Source organism: Mesoplodon mirus (assembly GCF_964341445.2).
Source record: "Mesoplodon mirus genome assembly, chromosome: 5".
Lineage (NCBI taxonomy): Eukaryota > Metazoa > Chordata > Mammalia > Artiodactyla > Ziphiidae > Mesoplodon > Mesoplodon mirus.
The window spans coordinates 3,780,802-3,797,513 of NC_138980.1; the positions used below are offsets into that span (position 1 = coordinate 3,780,802).

Consider the following 16,712-nt stretch of genomic DNA (forward strand, 5'->3'; position numbering starts at 1 on the left):
TTCCCTTACCCAGAATTCCACACTCTGCTGTTTTCATTTAGTCGAGGTTTTACCATGTATATCAGGAAATGATTGTGCTGACTTTTCCTTTTATCCATAATCACACAGCATGTTCCGCCATTTTTCTTTTCTGTATTTCTCAGCTCCTTTGGAAAGGAATAAGAGACCCGCCCCAGGCAAGAATGCAATAATCTGACTGTGGCTTTAAGGGACCATGAGGTTCTTTCCAGTGCACCATTCAAAACGATTTCCAGGAGGAAGAACGGAGACTAGGACGTTTGGGATGGAGGGCGTACGTGAGAGTCAGAGAGGGAAGGTGGAAGCGGGTAGATGGCAGTTTGGTGTGGAGGGAGGGTTGTTCAAAAGAGGGAAAGGCCTGGGGTTCAGGTGAGCGGAGGACACTACAAAGGGCTCCATCTGAGCCACCCTGGATTTGCCAGTCCTCACAGGATCTGAGGACAGAATGATGTGATCTGAGCCCTGAAGGGAAGAGAATTAGAGTTAGCAAAAAGCTCTGTAGCTACCCAGGAAATGGATGATTATTAGGGCCATGTGGGTTTAAGATGCTAAAGAAAGACTCACTCAGAATATATTCCTACAGAGGAGAAGACGGCAAATGCTTTCTTATAAAAGAACATTGCTTTTAGATTCGTAAAAATGCCCCCAATTTAAATCTCCAGCTGGTAAAACGTTTCCGAGTCACTGATGTTGAGAGTCGAATAATGAAAGTAAAATAAAAGACAGCTGTACCATTTACTAGTGGCATGGCACAAGGATGTCACTTCTTTTTTTCTGAACCCAAGTTTCTTCACCTATAAAGTGGGAATGATAATAGGACCTACTTCATTAGGAACATTGTGAGAATTAAATGAAATAATGCATTTAAGTGTGTATGAAGTACGGTGATGGTTCATCCTAAGCCCTGTGAATGGCTGTGGTTTGGGCAGGGCTGTTTTCCCAAGATGCCCGTCAGCAGTCCTGGGACCTTAGATGACTTTACTTTGCAAGTCTGAGTTTGCAGGTATAGTGGTCAAGTATACAAGAGCTATAGTTTAGACATTTTGAGATTGGATCCCAAGTCTGCCATTTTCCAAAGGCGTGAGTTGGGACATATTATGTATCCTCAGTGAGCCTCACTTTTTTTAATATACAAAATGGGGGTGATGACAGTACCTACCTTAGCCAACTCTCAAAAGGTGGTTACTATTGTTAGTATTACAAAGGCAAGGTCCTTCTTCTGCTTGGCTTTCCCTCAGTGACCTATAAAGAGAATAATCACCGTATTCACTGCAGGGAGTTTGCACTCGGTAGGTCAGCGGCCAGCAGGCAGACTACAGTGACAGAAGGTATAGAGCCTCTCATCTGTACAGATTTGATTCTCCACAAATTTACCAGGTCAAGAATTCCAGATAAAGTTTTTCAGCCTTCACCTGCAGACCATGAAAAATATGGTGGGGATCCAAAGCACCTTCATAAACTGCATATTGTTACCAGAATAAAAACTAGGAAGAGACATCCATTTGGGAAAAAGGTTACAATAAAGATGCTTGGATTAGAAAAAAGCACCTACTCCTCAGGTTCACAAGAATATCCCTTCAGTGAAGGCAAAAAAGAAAGTGGTTAAACATGTGATAAGAATCAAGTCCCTGTTGAGGTGATGGATTCATGGGTGTAGACATATGTCAAACTTAGCACCATATGCTTTTCAAATGTGTACATTTTGTTATATGTCTATTATACCTCAATAAAGCTGTTAGAAACAAACAGACAAACAAAAAAAGAATCAAGTCCCTGAAGTTGCCACAAGGACTTCCAGCAAAGGAGGACATGTGTAATGCCTGCCTCACGAACACTGGAGAATTAGTAGTGCATGGCATCTAAACCCTGTGGACCAGGGAGCAATTAAGTCCTAATGCCAGAGCATTTCAGATTAAAAAATGCAAATCATCTTTTTTTTTTTTTTTAAATTTATTTATTTATTTATTTATTTTTTAATTTTTTGCCTTATAACAAATTTAATCAGTTATACATATACATATGTTTCCATATCCCCTCCCTTTTGCGTCTCCCTCCCACCCTCCCTATCCCACCCCTCCAGGCGGTCACAAAGCACCAAGCTGATCTCCCTGTGCTATGCGGCTGCTTCCCACTAGCTATCTACCTTACGTTTGGTAGTGTATATATGTCCATGCCGCTCTTTCACTTTGTCACAGCTTGCCCTTCCACCTCCCCGTATCCTCAAGTCCATTCTCTAGTAGGTCTGTGTCTTTATTCCTGTCTTACCCCTATGTTCTTCATGACATTTTTTTTTTCTTAAATTCCATATATATGTGTTAGCATACAGTATTTGTCTTTCTCTTTCTGACTTACTTCACTCTGTATGACAGACTCTAGGTCTATCCACCTCAGTATAAATAGCTCAATTTCATTTCTTTTTATGGCTGAGTAATATTCCATTGTATATATGTGCCACATCTTCTTTATCCATTCATCCGATGATGGACACTTAGGTTGTTTCCATCTCCGGGCTATTGTAAATAGGGCTGCTATGAACATTTTGGTACATGTCTCTTTTTGAATTATGGTTTTCTCGGGGTATATGCCCAGTAGTGGGATTGCTGGGTCATATGGTAGTTCTATTTGTAGTTTTTTAAGGAACCTCCATACCGTTCTCCATAGCGGCTGTACCAATTCACATTCCCACCAGCAGTGCAAGAGTGTTCCCTTTTTTCCACACCCTCTCCAGCATTTATTGTTTCTAGATTTTTTGATGATGGCCATTCTGACTGGTGTGAGATGATATCTCATTGTAGTTTTGATTTGCATTTCTCTAATGAGTAAAGATGTTGAGCATCCTTTCATGTGTTTGTTGGCAGTCTGTATATCTTCTGTGGAGAAATGTCTATTTAGGTCTTCTGCCCATTTTTGGATTGGGTTGTTTGTTTTTTTGTTATTGAGCTGCATGAGCTGCTTATAAATTTTGGAGATTAATCCTTTGTCAGTTGCTTCATTTGCAAATATTTTCTCCCATTCTGAGGGCTGTCTTTTGGTCTTGTTTATGGTTTCCTTTGCTGTGCAAAAGCTTTTAAGTTTCATTAGGTCCCATGTGTTTATTTTTGTCTTTATTTCCATTTCTCTAGGAGGTGGGTCCAAAAGGATCTTGCTGTGATTTATGTCATAGAGTGTTCTGCCTATGTTTTCCTCTAAGAGTTTGATAGTGTCTGGCCTTACATTTAGGTCTTTAATCCATTTTGAGCTTATTTTTGTGTATGGTGTTAGGGAGTGATCTAATCTCATACTTTTACATGTCCCTATCCAGTTTTCCCAGCACCACTTATTGAAGAGACTGTCCTTTCTCCACTGTACATTCCTGCCTCCTTTATCAAAGATAAGGTGACCATATGTCTGTGGGTTTAACTCTGGGCTTTCTATCCTGTTCCATTGATCTATCTTTCTGTTTTTGTGCCAGTACCATACTGTCTTGATGACTGTAGCTTTGTAGTATAGTCTGAAGTCAGGGAGCCTGATTCCTCCAGCTCCATTTTTCGTTCTCAAGATTGCTTTGGCTATTCGGGGTCTTTTGTGTTTCCATACAAATTGTGAAATTTTTTGTTCTAGTTCTGTGAAAAATGCCAGTGGTAGTTTGATAGGGATTGCATTGAATCTGTAGATTGCTTTGGGTAGTAGAGTCATTTTCACAATGTTGATTCTTCCAATCCAAGAACATGGTACATCTCTCCATCTATTTGTATCATCTTTAATTTCTTTCATCAGTGTCTTATAATTTTCTGCATACAGGTCTTTTGTCTCCTTAGGTAGGTTTATTCCTAGATATTTTATTCTAAAAAATGCAAATCATCTTTATTTAAAGATGGTGAGAAAGTGTTTCTATTAAACTATATTTTAAATACAAAAAAAAAAAAGGCAAGTTCCCGATTGGTTTACCTTCCCTTTGCAGATCTGAGCTCTTGATGTACTCTAGGTAAGACCCAAGTGGTTGTCCTTTTCTTACTGTCATTTGTACCTTTCCTCCATCCATTATGAAAGAAAGCACAATGAGGATCATATACCCATCAAAGCCACATCCTATACTAGGGACCCCATCTGAGCAAATTTCAAGTTCTAATATTCAAATGACACTGCCACAGCTGCTGCCTCTGAATCACCGCACAATCCCTCATCATTACAGGGACAGCCCAAATATTGGCAGAAGAAATCAGAATTAATATTATTAGAGCCAACAAGAAGAAGGAAGCCGGAAATTACCTAAGGGTAAAAATCAGCCTGCAGTGAACAATCCTAGCTAACTATTCAGAAAGAGAAACTTCCATCTCCGTGCCCACTTCTCCCATTCCTTTCGAAATCTGTTTCAGAATGACAGAGACAAAAATGTAGATTAGAAGTCAAATAAGTGGCAAGTGAGTCAAAATACTTAAAGGGAAGGAATCTCTGATTCATGTGCCTTTGATTGCAGCTTGTAATTGCTCCTTTCATGTTTAATGGGCTTCCCTGGGCAAGGCTGGGAAACTATGCAACAGCCACATTCTGGGTCTCCCTGGTGTCACGTGCCTGTAGCTGTACCAGGGTCCAGTCTCATCCATGGGGCATCAGAGGCAGAGGAAGAAGCATGAGAATGTTGGCGGGAATGTATGGAATGTTGGACTATTAAAGCCTGGGAACAGGGAAGTTCAGAACCCAGATGGTAAGGGAGAACAGACCTAGTGTCAGCTTAGACAAGTGATGGACCTCTCTAAGGCCAAGGCTCCCCACCTATGAAATCTCATGGGGCCCTTGATAGCATTAAATTAGACCATGGATATAAACCATCTATCACAGGGCCTGCCACACAGCAAGTGCTCTGTGACTTACTCATTCAACATGTGTTCAGCCAATGAATAAATAGTGCCTGATACTTTGGATAGAAATCTCAGGCCCAGAGGAGGCAGATGCCTGCCCAACGTTACTCACACAGTCATTAGAACTCAGGCATCCAGCTCCCAGGCCAGTGCCGTTTCCCTGACCAGAGCAGTCGAGTCTCCATCATTCCTCCAACTCTTGGCTGGCCTAGTCCCAGGGAATCAAGCCTGCCCTGTTGTGAAGGCATTCACCAACAGAGCATGATTTAGGGAGCACTTTGAGACCCCCAAGTGCCCCAGGAGGCCTCTCTAATGGATGTTCCTCCCTTCTGATCTGAAGTTCCCCATTCTATCTGGGTTAGGCAATGGAGCAGAAAGGGACTCACAATTCCTCAATTCCGTTATGTTTCAAATATTATTCTTGGCATGTTAAACATATCTTCTTGTTTATTCCTCATAAGACCTCTGTGAGGTATTTTTGTCCCCGGTCTGCAGGTGAAAAAAGCGAGGCCCAGAGATGCTATGTGACTGTTTGGGTCAAATTGCATCTTCCCCCAAAACACACATGTTGAAGTCCTAACTCCCAGTACCCCAGAACGTGACCTTATTTGGAAAGCATCACTGGGAATGTAATCAGGTAAGTAAGATGAGGTCATCAGAGTGGGCCCTAATCCAATATGACGGGTATCCTTATAAAAGGGGGACGTTTGGACATAGAGTCATGACCAGAGGGAAAGCACCACGTAAAGATGAAGGCAGAGAGTGGGGTGAAGCATCTACAAACCAAGGAATGCCAAAGATTGCCAGCAAACCACCAGAAGCTGGGGGAGAGGCATGGAACAGATTCTTTCTCACAGCCCTCAGAAAGAACCAACTCTGCCAACACCTTGATCTCAGACTTCTAGCCTCCAGAACTGTGACGTAATAAAGTTCTGTTGTTTAAGCCACTGGTTTGTGATACGTTGTTATAGTAGCTGTGGCAAATTAGTGACCGTGGATCCACACATGACCACTTGGTTGTTCAAGTCAGAAACCTGGGAGTCATTATTGATTCCTTCCCTTCCCTTACCCTCCAGTCTGGTCCATCACCAAGTCCTACTGATGCTTTTCCTCCTTAATATTTTCTGATTCATCACCTCTTCCCATCTCCATTGCCATTTCTGTCCTTCAAGCTACCATCATCTCTCAGCTGGATCATCATAACCACTTTGTATCAGGTTTCCTTAACTCTTGCCCTGTCCCAACTCAAATCCATTTTCCTCAAAATAGCCAGGACAATCTTCATCAAATAAATCATACCTCATCACTCCTGTACTTAAAAATATTGCAGTGGCTCCCCAGTCCTCCTGGGGTACAACCTGAACTTTTTCCTAGGCCAGCAATCCTAGTCCTTATCCCAGTCCTACCTCATCTCATCCTTGATCTCTGTGTTTCATCCAGATGCACTTACTTTTAGTTATTCTCGTTCATCAGACTTGACCATCTCATGGTCTTTGCATGTGCTGGTCCTTATGCTTGAAATGCTCCCCACCCACCCAGCACCCGCACTTTCCATCCTACTAACTGCAATGCAGCCTTCAGCTTTCAACCTGCATGATTCCTCAGAGACTTTCCCTGAGCACCATCTCCCTCTAAATTACTTCTACCTTGTTATTTCTCTGACTAGGCATCATGTTCTTTTTCTTCAAAGATCTTACTATAATCTATATCTATGTATTATTCAACGTATATACTTCCCAAGAAGACTTTATAAGAATAGAGACCTCATGTTTTGTACACATTGTCTCCCTAGTGCCTGATAGGCAATACCTGGAATATTGTTGGCACTCAATAAATATTTCTTGAATGAATGAGTGAAAGTCAGCATTGGCATTCAAAGTGGGTTCAATATGACTCTGATGTTCTTCCAAACCAGAGCATGCAGACAATTGCCTCTTGAAGGTTATAGTTAAAATTAAATCATTATATAATTTCTGCTTCCAGTTATGATGGAGTGCCTTGATTTAGACCAACCCTCCCATTAATCTTAATTCAAATAACTATAAAAGCTAGATGAAATTCAAAGACAAAAGAAAAAGTCTGTTTGATGGCATCAGAGAACAACCACGGCAGCCAGTACGTGAGGGCACGAGATTCCAGGGGACAGAGACTCTAAGAGAAGTGAGCCTGATATTCTGCTCTGCTTTTTACCTTAAGGAATTTGTTGCATCCTAAACTGGGTGGGAGTGAAAGGTCAAGAAACCAAGCAGAAGGCGGCTGGTCAGAAGCTAAAAAACTAACTCACACAGAGGTGGAGAGACAAAGGTGAAGTTCATATACGTTAGAATGAGGAGCCCTACAAAACACGCCAGGCTTCCAGTTAAGACCAAGAGTAAAGACAGATTGACAAACTGGAAGTAGACTAACCCCTACTAACTCTCAGTTGAGACCCATCTCCATTCCTGATTGGATAGGCGGGATCTGTTCTTCCTCTCACTGCTGGCCAGAAGAAAATAAAGTTTTCTCTGGAGAAAGATGACATCATCTAAAACCACCACAATTTCTCATACACCAAGTCCCACATTTTCCTCATTGCAGCCCTAAGAAGTCTGTCATCTTCAAAGAAGACAACATGAATTCCACATAATTCTGAATCCCCTTGGACAGGCCCAGGCAGATGCCAAGGGCAGAGCACAGGGTGAAGAGAAGGATACTGGGTAGCTAGACAAAGCTGACAATTTGAAACGAACAGAGAGCTCAGCTGCCTGGAATTTCACTTTGAAAACAGAAACCTGTCTGCTGTGCAGCCAGCACGTGGACATATGGAGACCCAATGCAGAGAGCACGCAAAGCAAATGTCAGCAAAGGAATGATTTCCCTTTCGACCAGCAATGAAATTGGCTTCAATTATTAGAATATGATATTACAGATGGAAAGACCCTTAAAATTTGTCTAAGCCAAACCTTTAAACCTTTCCCTTGCATTGACTGAGGCGCTGAGGTGGGAAATTATCTTCCTATGTCCGCACAAAAAATCGAGTTGGTTCTTGGACACAGGCGGCTGGGCTCCACATCCAGCCGGACTTCCTCCTTGGTTCACTGTCACAGTGAAGCTCCAAGCTCAGACAGCAGCCCATCAACACTGCAAACAACTTCAACAAGACTATAAATGTCATGTTAGACATCAGATGATAAATGTGACTTCTCCCCAGCAAAGAGAACCCAAATGGGAGAAGACAGTGGGATTCCCATGGAATTAAATTCTTCCTCTCCCCAGGGACACCACAACAATTTCCCATTTATAGTGTTGTCCTAATACACAGGAAGTCATAATTCACTGCTATTAGTTAAAGTAGTCATGTTGTTCTCACTTTTATAAAGTAACATTGGGCAGGATGTTTCCATCAAGTAAGCAGCTAGGCCTTTAAAAAACACAAAGCTGGTGCTTCCATCTGTGTTGTTACCTTGAAAATAGGGATGGAGCCTCAGAGTTTGGGAAGAGGGCAGCAAACGAGGTGACAGGAGGGCCAGGTTCTTGTCCTTGTTTTCGTTTTTGGTCTGGATGCTTTGGGCAGATCTCTTAAACTCAAAATAATATGAACTCCTTGTTGAGCTCTGTGCTAAGAGCTCATAAGCTTTGTCTCCTGCAGTCTTCTAAGGTAATGGCCAATGAAATGGTGGCTCAAAGGGCTTTTGACTTGAGTAGGGCCCATTGGAACAGTTATGACAGCTGGGATTCTAACTCAGTTACAGGGCATTTGGCTCTAGAACCAGAATCTTTTTTGTTGTGTTATGTTTGTTTGTTTTTTACCAATGTCTTGTTGCCTTGGCTTCCTCAACTGCATGCAACCCCAGTGGCACTGAAGCCGCCATCTCTCAGACATCTAACTAACCTCAACTCAAACATCTCCCCATCCACTGCCTGTGGCCGATCTCAATTTCTCCAAATCCTCAAGGGCATCCTTTATCATGGGCATTTTTGACTTTGGATCTGCAAGTCCTGTCTCTGTCCATCCCATACCAGCATTCCCAGATGAGAAACTCAGGTCCCATGCATCCAAAAAAGAAAAAAAGGAAAGTGCAGCTAGGAGTCCATGGGTGTAGTGAGTTTAAAAACAACATGAGAGGTCACGGGAGGAGTCACAGCTCACAGTTCAGCCTCGCCCTCATCCCACTCCCATCTGGCCAACTGTCTCTTCTCTCTCCTTCCCCCAGGACCCCTAAATGTCTTGGGTGCAGCGGTTCTGGCCCTTTCTTGAAAGCCTGGAGGTTGGCCAACATTCGTTGACTGCAGGGACTCCCTGGCCAAGCAGGTGTAGCCAACCAAGCATTGTCTCAATAATGCCAGGATTTACCTTAAATGGGAGTCTCGAGCATCTGCTGAGAACACAAATCTTTTTCTGTACATTAAATGCAAAATGAAGAGGTTAAGAGACATCAAAGATGCCCAGACTGAGTTCCCTGAACCCCAGGACCATGAACTCTTTTCAAAAGCCAGATTAATGCTACACATTTATCTACAGTGAAGGAACATACAATGTCAGGGGTCTTTGCTTTAAGCTAGTTATATCAGGTCTGTGTGGTATCTGTGGTTTTCTCACCAAATTCTGATAACAACTGTTTATGTTTCTGGTTAATTAAAAGAGCTAAATCCTTTACTACTTAAAATTTGATCATTCACTCATTCAATAAACATTTATTGATCAATTAGTCTGTGCCAGGCTCCGGTATTCAGTGGTAAACAAGATGAAGTCACTGCCTTCAAGGTGGTGGCAGACAGTAAGTAAACAAATAAATTTGTATAATAGTGTTAGATAATGACCTGGGCACTTAGAATTCGAAGATATATGCCTTTGTAAGCCCCCCTTTCAAATCCAGCCTGAAGAGTTCTCATCATTTTTACATATCTTCCTGCAATGTTTTTTTTTTTTTAACGTCTTTATTGGAGTATAATTGCTTTACAATGGTGTGTTAGTTTCTGCTTTATAACAAAGTGCATCAGCTATACATATATATATATATCCCCATATCTCCTCCCTCTTGCATCTCCCTCCCACCCTCCCTATCCCACCCCTCCAGGTGGTCACAAAGCACTGAGCTGATCTCCCTGTGCTACCTGCAATGGTTTTAAGGTAGAACACATTCCAACCAAGAGTGCAAGCCTTGGTGAGAATTGGTGTCAATCTTCATTGGATTATGAACATGAAAATGTTTCTTTGGGGGATACATGACTCTATTTTAGCAGATGATACAGGCTGCATAGTTATAAGCTAGTTCAGTATCTATTTTGCATACAATACAGCTTGGATGTTAATTTAGACCTTGATGCCAAAGCCTCTCTCCACAGAAAAGGAAGAGGGCAGAGGAAGACAGCTCAGAAAGAGCAAAGTTCCTCCAAATTCCTCGCTCACGCTTTAATCTCCACAGAGGTGCAATTAACCAGGCGGCCCCTTCCCATTGCTTTCATCACCCTCACTCAGAGAGGAGCTTTCTCTGGGCACAATCAAGTGCTTTCAGAGCTTAAAAGTCATGGCTTTTCAGCGAATGTAGCTTGTCTATTTCCATTTCATTCAGAACATGAAGGAATGGGGGGGGGGGGGGTGGAAGGAAAGACAAAAGACCAGGAAGAGTCTATATTCCGAGAATGGGTAAGTGACTGTGGAGATGTTTAAATATACAGGACTGTGAACAGCCTTTTATGATTTCATAGACCCTTAGAAGGTAGAGTCGGAGAGAATCTTAGAGACCTACGAGTCCAATTCTGTGCTTGACATAAGGGGAGACTGAGTCCTGAAGAGGAAAAGCAGTCTTTCTAAGGCCATCAGGTTGGTTGATAGCCGAGTAAGGACTAAAACCTTGACCCTCTGGTGCTCTTTCTGTCATCAGACTGTTTCCACATTCCATTCCTTCATTTATCCTCTTTTATGTTGTTTTTAAAAATCTGTTTCAGCATGTAGAAATCCTCCCTTTTGTACTAACGCAAATATTCTCTAGTTTGCAAAGAACCAGTCTATATTCCATGTGCTTCAAGAAGTTAACCTAGTTATTCTAGGAATAATTTCTGCTTTGTTCTCTGAAATCACATTTGTCATCTGAGTCACGCATTTGTTTGTGTGGTAGCTTGCAAATGACAGTTTGCAATTTAAACTATCTTAAGCAAAAACAAAAAGAGGCAGTTTGTTTGCTGCAAAACTGAAAAGTCCAGGGGTAAACTTACTTCAGGTATGACTGGATCCTGAGGCTCAAATGATACCATCAGGACTCAGCTTGATTTTCTCCACTCCCTCTTCCTCTGGGTGAGCTCCTTTCTCAAGATCTCCACCTCACAATGGCATGATAGTTGCCAGCAGCTCCAAGTTGAATCTTGTCCATCTTAGTAACACCAGCAGGAAGCAGATTTCCTCTTTCCCAGCAGTTCCACAGAATTCCCATGTAGGGGTATCATTGGGCTGATTGGGCACATGCTTGTTGTTGGCCTGCTGTGCTCACCTCCTCCTAGACCCAGGAGATGACTGTCATCATTAGATAACGGTGGCACCAGCATAGGGACACTTGGCTATTATTACATGACTTGTGCACAATGCAGCATACTGGTGTTCATGGCGAATGAAGAAATTGACAAGAGTTGCTAAAGTCAGTTTTTGCAACCACGAAGCTACAGTTTTACAGTCTGACGCCTCACTGGGAATTTCCTGAGACTGTCAGGACCTTGTGCCTGATGGGCCCAGTTCCATCATCACCAACCCAAGAGCATCTTCCATGGGAAGCTGAAGCATCTCAAGCAGCTGAAGTCTCTGAACATCCTACAGCCTGTGGTCTCCTGGTATTCTGCTGATAATATATTCTTTGAGCTTATCAGCATAGTCTGTAACTTCTGTAAGATTCAGTTCAGAGGGTACATTTTTGACAAGCTTCTGATGACTTTCTACCCATCTCTGGGTCAATTGCTGTAGCCACAGGAATGTGATGCTCCAATTAGTCTGGCCTGAGTCACATGATGATCTGAGTAGCTCCACATGGCAGAAATGACTATAGTGTTAGATTTTTTAATAGTATATATTTTCTGGAGAATGCTGAACAGCTCCTAATAGCATGGAGTGTGGAGTGTCAATTCCAGCAAGGAAAACCAAGATGTGTTACCAGAAAAAGAGGAAAAAGAGGGAATTGAGTTTGGGCAGAGAAGAGAAATGAAGATCCATCGCAGGCCGTGTTCTCCCATCGTTTCATATGTATAAACCTAGCTTTTCCAAGTCCATTTTAAGATCCTTGAGGGTAAAAATGAAGCTCAATATTTAATCAATAATCATTAAGTTGTTATTGAGTAGTCAAAAGCAAACATTTATTGGGCACCCAGAGAGAACAAGATGCTATGATGCTTAGAGGGATTTTAAGGTCAGACATTGCTTCAGATCTGGGACTCCAGTGTAGTGTGACAAACATGTCCTAAATATCTTACCATATGCCAAGCATGGTGCTAGTGCTGTTGATACAAATAATCACTTCCCTTAAAAAGTCTCACCTATTTGGAGTAAGAACAATAATACCATAATTTATTGAGTGTCTACAATGTGCCTATATTCCACATACATTAATCTTAAGTCTTAGCACAACCCCTGCAAGGTATGACATATTATTTCAGTATGATTTTACTGATACCCAGAGAATGACACCTAAAATCTGATAGTCGTTTGGACTAAATAAAGTGTTAAGAATGTCCAAAGTCACACTGCTAATATGTAGTAGAGTGGAAATTTCTGGTTTCGAGGTGGCTCATAGTTGTTTTTGATCATTTAGATATGTAGATATTAAGACAGTGGGGGGAAGAAAACAGAAAAAGGAAAACCCATTGCAAAAGCACTTTAAGCAGACCCTCTTTTCTGAAGAGTTCTGAAAAGCTCTTAAACATTATTGTCTGCTGCTGTCTTTAATTTTACTTTTGGACACATTACATCTTCAACCCTTTCCTATGTGAATTATAAAGCCCTTCAACCGACTTCCGGGTAAGATGGCGGAAGAGTAAGACGCGGAGATCACCTTCCTCCCCACGGATACACCAGAAATACAGCTACACGTGGAACAACTCCTACAGAACACCTACTGAACGCTGGCAGAAGACCCCAGACCTCCCAAAAGGCAAGAAACTCCCCACATACCTGGGTAGGGCAAAGCAGAGAGACCCGCACACAGAGGATCGGTGCCGAGCGGCACTCACCAGCCCGAGAGGCTTGTCTGCTCGCCCGCCGGGGCGCGCAGCGCTGGAAGCTGAGGCTCGGGCTTCGGTCAGAGCGCAGGGAGAGGACTGGGGCTGGCGGCGAGAACTCAGCCTGAAGGGGGCTAATGTGCCACAGCTAGCCGGGAGGGTGTCCGTGAAAACTCTGGAGCTGCCGAAGAGGCAAGAGACTTTTTCTTCCCTCTTGGTTTCCTGGTGCGCGAGGAGAGGGGATTAAGAGCGCTGCTTAAAGGGGCTCCACAGACGGGCGCGAGTCGCGACTGAAAGCGCGGAGCCCAGTGACGGGCGTGGGACGCTGGGGCTGCTGCTGCCGCCACCAAGAAGCCTGTGTGCGAGCGCAGGTCACTGCCCACACCGCCCTTCCGGGAGCCTGTGCAGCCCGCCACTGCCGGGGTCCCGGGATCCAGGGGCGGCTTCCCTGGGAGAACGCACGGCGCGCCTCGGGCTGGTGCAACGTCACGCCGACCTCTGCCGCTGCAGGCTCGCCCCGCACTCCGTGCCCCTCCCTCCCTCCCGGCCTGAGTGAGCCAGAGTCCCCGAAGAGGCTGCTCCTTTAACCCTGTCCTATCTGAGCGAAGAGCAGACGCCCTCCGGCTACCTACACGCAGAGGCGGGGCCAAATCCAAAGCTGAGACCCAGGAGCTGTGAGAACAAAGAAGAGAAAGGGAAACCTCTCCCAGCAGCCTCAGAAGCAGCGGATTAAAGCTCCACAATCAACTTGATGTATCCTGCATCTGTGGAATACATGAATAGACAACACATCATCCCAAATTGAGGAGCCCGGAGTCAGTGCTGTGCCTCTGTCTGAGGTGGGAGAGCCAACTTCAGGACACTGGTCCACAAGAGACCTCCCAGCTCCACATAATATCAAACGGCGAAAATCTTCCAGAGATCTCCATCTCAACACCAGCACCCAGCTTCACTCAACGACCAGCAGGCTACAGTGCTGGACACCCTGAGCCAAACAACTAGCAAGACAGGAACACAACGCCACCCATTAGCAGAGAGGTGGCCTAAAATCATAAAAAGTCCACAGACACCCCAAAACACACCACCAGACGTGGACCTGCCCACCAGAAAGACAAGATCCAGCCTCATCCACCAGAACACAGGCACTAGTCCCCTCCACCAGGAAGCCTACACAACCCACTAAACCAACCTTAGCCACTGGGGACAGACACCAAAAACAACAGGAACTACGAACCTGCAGCCTGCAAAAAGGAGACCCCAAACACAGTAACATAAGCAAAATGAGAAGACAGAAAAACACACAGCAGGAGAAGGAGCAAGATAAAAACCCACCAGACCTAACAAATGAAGAGGTAATAGGCACTCTACCTGAAAAAGAATTCAGAATAATGATGGTAAAGATGATCCAAGATTCTATTTCCCAGATCCAAAATCTTGGAAATAGAATAGACAAAATGCAAGAAACAGTTAACAAGGACCTAGAAGAACTAAAGATGAATCAAGCATCGATTAAAAACACAATAAATGAAATAAAAAATACTCTAGATGGGATCAATAGCAGAATAACTGAGGCAGAGGAACGGATAAGTGAGGTGGAAGATAAAATAGTGGAAATCACTGCTGCAGAGCAAAATAAAGAAAAAAGAATGAAAAGAACAGAGGACAGTCTCAGAGACCTCTGGGACAACATTAAACGCACCAACATTCGAATTATAGGGGTTCCAGAAGAAGAAGAGAAAAAGAAAGGGACTGAGAAAATATTTGAAGAGATTATAGTTGAAAACTTCCCTAATATGGGAAAGGAAATAGTTAATCAAGTCCAGGAGGCACAGAGAGTCCCATACAGAATAAATCCAAGGAGAAATACGCCAAGACACATATTAATCAAACTGTCAAAAATTAAACACAAAGAAATCATATTAAAAGCAGCAAGGCAAAAACAACAAATAACACACAAGGGAATCCCCATCAGGATAACAGCTGATCTCTCAGCAGAAACTCTACAAGCCAGAAGGGAGTGGCAGGACATACTTAAAGTGATGAAGGAGAAAAACCTGCAACCAAGATTACTCTACCCAGCAAGGATCTCATTCAGATTTGATGGAGAAATTAAAACGTTTACAGACAAGCAAAAGCTGAGAGAGTTCAGCACCACCAAACCAGCTTTACAACAAATGCTAAAGGAACTTCTCTAGGCAAGAAACACAACAGAAGGAATATACCTACAATAATGAACCCAAAACAATTAAGAAAATGGGAATAGGAACATACATATCGATAATTACCTTAAATGTAAATGGACTAAATGCTCCCACCAAAAGACACAGAGTGGCTGAATGGATACAAAAACAAGACCCATCTATATGCTGTCTACAAGAGACCCACTTCAGACCTAGAGACACATACAGACTGAAAGTAAGGGGATGGAAAAAGATATTCCATGCAAATGGAAACCAAAAGAAAGCTGGAGTAGCAATTCTCATATCAGACAAAATAGACTTTAAAATAAGGACTACTAGAAGAGACAAAGAAGGACACTACATAATGATCAAGGGATCGATCCAAGAAGAAGATATAACAATTGTAAATATTTATGCACCAAACATAGGAGCACCTCAATACATAAGGCAAATACTAACAGCCATAAAAGGAGAAATCGACAGTAACACAATCATAGTAGGGGACTTTAACACCCCACTTTCACCAATGGACAGATCATCCAAAATGAAAATAAATAAGGAAACACAAGCTTTAAATGATACATTAAACAAGATGGACTTAATTGATATTTATAGGACATTCCATCCAAAAACAACAGAATACACATTTTTCTCAAGTGCTCATGGAACATTCTCCAGGATAGATCATATCTTGGGTCACAAATCAAGCCTTGGTAAATTTAAGAAAATTGAAATTGTATCAAGTATCTTTTCCGACCACAATGCTATGAGACTAGATATCAATTACAGGAAAAGAGCTGTAAAAAATACAAACACATGGAGGCTAAACAATACACTACTTAATAACGAAGTGATCACTGAAGAAATCAAAGAGGAAATTAAAAACTACCTAGAAACAAATGACAATGGAGACACGACGACCCAAAACCTATGGGATGCAGCAAAAGCAGTTCTAAGAGGGAAGTTTATAGCAATACAATCCCACCTTAAGAAACAGGAAACATCTCGAATAAACAACCTAACCTTGCACCTAAAGCAATTAGAGAAAGAAGAACAAAAACATCCCAAAGTTAGCAGAAGGAAAGAAATCATAAAAATCAGATCAGAAATAAATGAAAAAGAAATGAAGGAAACGATAGCAAAGATCAATAAAACTAAAAGCTGGTTCTTTGAGAAGATAAACAAAATTGATAAACCATTAGCCAGACTCATCAAGAAAAAAAGGGAGAAGACTCAAATCAATAGAATTAGAAATGAAAAAGGAGAAGTAACAACTGACACTACAGAAATACAAAAGATCATGAGAGATTACTATAAGCAACTCTATGCCAATAAAATGGACAACCTGGAAGAAATGGACAAATTCTTAGAAATGCACAACCTGCCAAGACTGAATCAGGAAGAAATAGAAAATATGAACAGACCAATCACAACCACTGAAATTGAAACTGTGATAAAAAATCTTCCAACAAACAAAAGCCCAGGACCAGATGGCTTC

At 42.5% G+C, this 16,712-nt stretch overlaps 1 pseudogene across 1 annotated transcript; it reads left to right on the plus strand.

The window, feature by feature from the left end:
* The first annotated feature begins 214 nt into the window (after window positions 1-214).
* Window positions 215-2,142, plus strand: LOC309804461 (large ribosomal subunit protein uL30m-like; annotated as a pseudogene). Its single transcript has 3 exons — window positions 215-326; window positions 1,294-1,628; window positions 1,768-2,142. The product of its transcript is annotated as a large ribosomal subunit protein uL30m-like (transcript).
* The last annotated feature ends 14,570 nt before the right edge of the window (window positions 2,143-16,712 follow it).